This window comes from Rhopilema esculentum, chromosome 6, assembly GCF_057945365.1.
Source record: "Rhopilema esculentum isolate cy_ngs chromosome 6, ASM5794536v1, whole genome shotgun sequence".
Classification (NCBI taxonomy): Eukaryota; Metazoa; Cnidaria; class Scyphozoa; order Rhizostomeae; family Rhizostomatidae; genus Rhopilema; species Rhopilema esculentum.
In genome coordinates, this window is record NC_142820.1 from 3,134,769 (window position 1) to 3,141,176 (window position 6,408).

General features: G+C 36.0%; 1 protein-coding gene across 15 annotated transcripts in view; it reads right to left on the bottom strand.

The window, feature by feature from the left end:
• Window positions 1–1,526: 1,526 nt before the first annotated feature.
• LOC135686912 (telomerase reverse transcriptase) overlaps window positions 1,527–6,408 on the bottom strand; it is a 47,018-nt gene continuing 42,136 nt past the window's right edge. For 14 of the 15 annotated variants that reach the window (XM_089108766.1, XM_065203307.2, XM_089108773.1 and 11 more), the window contains 2 exons: window positions 5,463–5,647; window positions 1,527–2,790 (listed from right to left, as the gene is read on the bottom strand). The gene's annotated coding sequence lies outside the window, so the exon portion shown is untranslated. The remainder of the gene's footprint in view (window positions 2,791–5,462; window positions 5,648–6,408) is intronic. The other variant, XM_089108774.1, reaches the window with a different exon arrangement.

A 6,408-nucleotide genomic window follows, 5' to 3' on the forward strand; every position in this document is an offset into this window, starting at 1 on the left:
TCTACATACTTTCCCAAAATTCCCAACTCTCCGATTTGGGCGGGAGCCGGGAGTCTCCCGACTTGAGAGTTATTTCCCGTTCTCCCGATTTCATTCCTAAACTCACTCGGGAATTTTTTTTATATAAATCTGTTATAAAATATCATTTGATTTTGAAAAATGTTAGCAAAGATATAGAGGCAGTAGTGTGGAGCAAAAAATGTAGAGGGGGGCATAGCGCTTTCTCTTTTGTAGAGAGGGGCAAAGTGTATACAAAATGAACTTTTTAATTGTTTTCGCTTACATCGCTCCTCAATATCAGTTTCTCTACCTTTCTATTTTTTCTAGGGTTCAATCATCTTCTAATGTCTGCCTGTTACTTTAGCAGAAAATCTTATAAATAATGAATTTAAAGTAGTAAAATTTTGCCAGCATTTATTGGTTTTTCAGTTATCAAGAGGCCTCAAAAGGGCTATTGAGGTCACTCATGAATGCAAATGTCAAAAAGTAATATCGGTTTAATCAAAGATTTGATCCTGGCAGAAATTAGCCATGATAATTTAGAACTACCCCCGAAAAAAGAAGAGTGGAGCAGTCCCCCTTCGAAAAGTAAAATGGGCCGGGCCCCCAGAGCCCCCTCTTCTACTGCCCTGGATAGAGGATCTACATAAATGTATATGAAACTTGTCACCGTATCTACCGTGCGTGTCTATCTTTCAGACGTTTAAACCATAGCAGATGAAAAGCACACTATTTTTTGATTCAGACATTTCCAGTTCCGCGAAAAAAAGTATATGTTGGCCATTCAGCCAGAGCCGTTCACAAGTTGCTTCGTTCAGGGCGTTGCGACCTGCTCTTTCGATTTCAATAGAAAAAACAGCCCCACCCCATCCCCATTATGATAGCGACGAAAATATACTTTCTAAGAAATTCAAATGGTTTGAAACATGGTTTTTCATAGATTTTCTAAAAAGCAAGGACTCCGACGAAGGGGACGCATGGCCCTGCTTTTTTTGCAAAACAAAAGGGCTTTTTCAAAGATCTTTCGTTTTGGTTGCTAAATTTTCAGCCCCTCACTTTCCAACCTGTGTCGGAGCCCCTGAAATGAATTACCTATTCACTAAGACATGCAAAGTCGGATGTTTCTCTGGTCATTAGAAATGCCTTCATCATGTGTAAAAACATAGCCAACCATATTTACTAGCGACAAAAATATGCTAGGCTACATGCTACAACATGATTTCAACGAAATGTTTTTTGCAAGAACTTACTTCCTGTGAATTTGTTTTTGCATTTTTTGGGATAGACCAAATCCGATTATTTTACTGTAATTTCACTAAACTCTAAATCTTAAATATTCTAAGGTTGAAATCACTGACAAGTTTTCTTCTAATTTCAAAGCTAAAAAATAAAAAAGCAAACTTTTCAAAACAAAAAAATCGAACGACCCACACCCATGTTCTAGATAAAATTTCCCAGTTCGCTTTGCGGATCAAAGTCTGATTCAAAAGTTCCCCTTTGCAGATATACAAGATTTAATGAGTTGCTTAGGATCCAAGAAGTTATGCAAAAAATAAAAATATTCTCAGAATATTATTCAAAAATACATATAGATGCTCAGTAAAAAACAACTTCATTGACTTTTTATTGCATGCTTGAAAAAGTTTTAGTTATAGGAGCTGATGAATATATCTAAATACATATCTATAAATTATAAATGCAATTTAGAACATGCCCTAAAATGATACAAATTATGCAACCATTGTTGCTGCTATAAGTCAATTCAATAAGAAACTATTTTCCAATACTATTGAAGGGCAGTTCAGAAGGAGTGGATGCTTCCTCAAATTGTGGCAAAAGTATTAATGGAGAATCGTGACTATTGTCATTCTATTTAGAAAATCAGCATCATGAACAAAAGACTGCTCGATGCAGTGTGCAATAATACTTGTCTTTCCAAAAACAAAATGAATTTCTGCCTATCACATTCCTTGTTTCTTTTTTACGCAACAAAACCTATTTGAAAATATGTTCTATAATCATTACAATAAGCAGTCTATAGACCTAACAGAATAATACAATGAGCAATTCTATACAATTTTGTAGCAGTTAGTTTATTAGTACATCTTTTGCTCATCAAAATAAAAATGAGAGCAAACTGCAAATTACAACTAAACATTATACATGTTCCATACGAAAATAGCAAGAAATAAGAAATTCTCTTCAGCATTTGTTGTTTCAGCACCAGTGATAGAAAGAGATAGATACAATTGTTCAGTGATAGAAAGTATTTCTCTCCATCTTTTGCCCTGTCTTTAGAATACAATTTACCGAAACAGGTGCATTGTCGATTAATTGCATTTGTTGTCTGTTGATACTAGGTGTTTCAGCTAAAATGATGCAAAAGTTAATCGCTCAGCAAACAACAACATAAGCAAGCAGCACAGAGAGCACAAAGTGCACAGTCTTCTCCACTAGTGTCTCTTTTTCTTTCTTGGTAAACATAAGTAGTAGGCTGTGGCTGTGTGTACACTACAGTAGTGTGCTGTTGCTGGTCTTGACCATATGACTGTACTGGGTAACCCCCTTGTTGGGGATAACCAGCATATGGTTGTGGCGGATATGGTTGCTGAGGATAATATCCTTGAGGTGGAGCCCCTCCCACATGAGGTGGGGCCATCTGAGGTTCTTGTGGTGTGTAAGGTGGTGGTGGTGGTGCTTGGTAAGGATCATGACCACTAGGTGGGTATCCTGGGTTAAAAGGAGGAACACCAGGTTGCTGTTGTGGGTACGCCATTGACTCTAGAGATTCTAAAAAAGGATACATGCATTAGCTACAACTTAACTATGCATTTAAGATAAATTAGGAAAATTATCAAATGAAAAGTGAGTAATATATTTTTTGAAGCAAGTTTCACTGCCCACATGATACCACTCATACCCTTATCCATTATCCAATGGGTTATTGATAAATGAACTTCAGAGTTTCACTATTCTCTTAATGGTATTGTTCACTTTAACCGCAAAAACAAATTTTGCTTATAAACTCTTGTTGCTTTTATGTGTACCAATAAAGAGAGTTAAACTACTTTCAGAAGAAATCTTTCAGTAGAAATTTGAGCAGAATTTGTTTGTGCATCTGACACTTTTCATCTGATCAAAAGGATTTATCTCTGTAACCTGGTTTGGCAGACCTGTGAAGAACAGAAATTTCAAAAGATCAGGAATGTGAGAGTAAGGGCTTGAAAATTTCAGTAAATTTTTAACAGATTCCTCATAGGAAGTTTGTTACTGTTTAGTAGGAAACTTTTAGTGTGAAATCTCAATTGTTGTATGCTAAAACGTTGTAACAAAAAAAAATAATAAGCTTTCAAAATACAATCATATTTCGGCACTTCATTTTCTGTTGGTCAAAGATACCCTTTCTTTCTACATTGGCGTGCTGGCAGGGGGGGGGGGCAAGGAGGCAATAACATCTCAAGATCTCACATTAAATATAAATGATTGCACACAGTAGATACAAGGCGCATACCCAAGTAGAGGTGTGGGGTGCCATTTCATAAAACTATTTGAAGGGTGCAAGGAGTTTTGATTTATTAAAATGAAAAAATTCTAGGAAGAAAAAGCTGAGAAATTATGTCCCAATCTGAAGAAAATTATGTTGCATTAGCCAAAATATTTAACAACCACGCCAGAAATATAGCTTTCAGTCTGTGGATATTAATTTTAAAGAAAGCATGCAATGTTAAAAATTGCTTCAAAAAGTGCATTTTCTAGCAAACTGGAACCAATAAAATTCGAAAGTTTTCTTCTCCTAGGACAGGCAGCCATGGTGCCGTCTCGGAATGTATAGTTAAATCCTGGGCATGTGTCATATACAGATCTAAAGGGTTTGAAGGTCTGATATTAAGATGTAAATAAAAGTTGTGAATTGAAACAATTTTTGAGGAGGGTGGTGTCTACAGCTAAAGAATTTAAGGTACTTTTTATAATCAGGCAAACTTGATATATATTATAGTTGTCTAGTTTGCTGGTAATGTATGAATTAAATCTAATTTAATTAATCTAATCTAATCTAATTTAGATATCCCAGATTTACTAACCCTATCTTTGAAAATAAAATGTGACTGTTGCATTCAATTAAGTTCTCCTTGATTTAATTGCAATTAATTATTGATTCAGATATAAAGGTCTTATTGCTCTAAATTCTACCTGAATTTATTTAGTACCAGGAGAAAGAAAGAGAATAGAGTCTTTAAGAAGGTTACAATAGAGTTTGTTGCAAACGTGATAGTGATTTCAAGTTGTTTTACAAGTGATGTTGTGTCAGTATAGATGGTCTGTACTGAAGTTTTAAGTTCACACGTTGATGGCTATTTTGCGGATAAGAATTCCCTCCCACCCCTCCCCAAAGGATATCAGAGCATCTGTACTGTAGTGGTGTTTTTTCATTTTACTTGGTGTCAAACTAATGTCTAGGTTTTCATTTTCTAGCTAGAAATATTATCTTTAGCGAACTTGTGTTAAGTTGATGATATTTTTTCTATTCATACTCTTTGTAAATTAATCTATGTTTGACATGCCCATGTTTATTCGCAAAATGCTAAACTGACTTGTACTAAAATGCCAAACCGACTAGTACTACTGTTCGAAAGACTCTTATAAGTAATTTTAATTAGCTACTAAATAAATGTTGTTATTTTCGGTTAAATGAAATGAATTAGAAAATAAATGGTGTTAGGTGCTCTTAGCTTGAAAAATGATTTTGAAAATAGATCACCTAGGTCACCATGACATAATAAAAAAACAGATTGTCAATCAGACCTTACTTACGTAGATTGTCTATCAGATCGTAGTCTAGTGTAAGAGTTTTTGCTTGGTATTTTCGTTCGATAATATCAAAATAATTTTCAATTTCAGTTTCGGAATACAGTGCTTAGACAAATCATGATCTGTAAAACCACATTTACCATACAATGGAAAAGACATAGCCGTGAATATTGAAGCCGAAACCACTTATGCAAGCTACAATAATACGTTTCTGTAATTAAACACGTTAGAACAAGACTCGATAGCAACCCACTTCAATGCGAATGCTACGAAATATTCCCGTTCTAGCAAGAGTGGGACTTATTGCACGAAATCATCATTTGCAGGATAGAAATTACTATAAAATGTGGATACTATCTTTCCTCCAACATTCAAAAAAGCAAATGGAAAGATTAGATTATCTGCTTTGAAAAACTTGAATAATTGTTTTGGGGTCTTGTAAAGCGAAAATTTTACGTGTTCAGTGTTTACGCTAAATAAACACTAAAACACAGCTTCGAACTCTGTTCGCCCTTAGGCCAACATCTGGTCCGTCACCACACTCATAAATATGTTTGTTTTCAAGGCTTAATGGTTAGCAAAGACACATTTGGTAAGGAAATGGCTCAAATACAAGCTTTTAGGAGAGAAAACAGTGTTTATAACCAACTTACAGGTTCTCCTCTTTCGTAAAACTTCCGTCCTTCACGGCCCTCGGTTCCTTGCATAAATGCTATGCTACGCAGGGATCTTTATTCCATACTCCCACTCGTGACGTCATACTCAAAATAAAGTTGCATCATAGTCGACGGCGGTCGAACAGGTACGTAATATGGGCCAATACGGACTCTAGCAAATTCTAAAAACAGGACAGTCCGGTAAAACCTGACTTTGGTCGACTTACGCTAAAAGCCAAGAGTTCATATTGTATGTACTATTTAGAAAAGTTTGACACTTTTATGCCATTCTTCTTTCATAGTCTTGATTTGCATTACCGTCGCACGAAAACACGAGAAAGTTCCATACAAAGAACCAAAGGAGCGATGCCGCTATCATGAGGACTTTAACAAAAAAGGTCGCAGTACCGGTTATGTAGCAGAAAGGTCCTTAAAACAAAACCCGATAAGGGGTCTTGGGCAGACAAAAATTGAAATAAACCCCCTCTATGTTAGATCCACTCCCATTTCTGCTTTTAACCAGACTTGTAAATTGAACCTGCGGATTCTAATGCCGCAGTTTTACGACCGTGTCAGATGAGTCCCTAGGGATCTATGCTGACGCCCTTTTTCTCGATTGCTCCCAATCCCTGGGGACACCAAGCAGTTAGTGGCAATAATTGACCAGCATTAGCCTTTCATTTTTTTAACAGAATCCTAAAACCAGCCGTACATGTGCGATTAATCTCCATGACACTTTAGCAGGAATGTGAGTGTATTCACAAAAGGGTTTAAATAAAGATCGAACAGAATTTCTTTCAGGAAAACAAAATAAAATGACCACTTTTTAGTAAGCCTGAGGTAACAAAAAATATCTTTTCAACTTAAAGAATTTGGAAGGCATTGATAAAAGAGCCTCTGACCTATGATTTGGAGCACTAGTTTCTCGCCCTCTCCTGTCTGC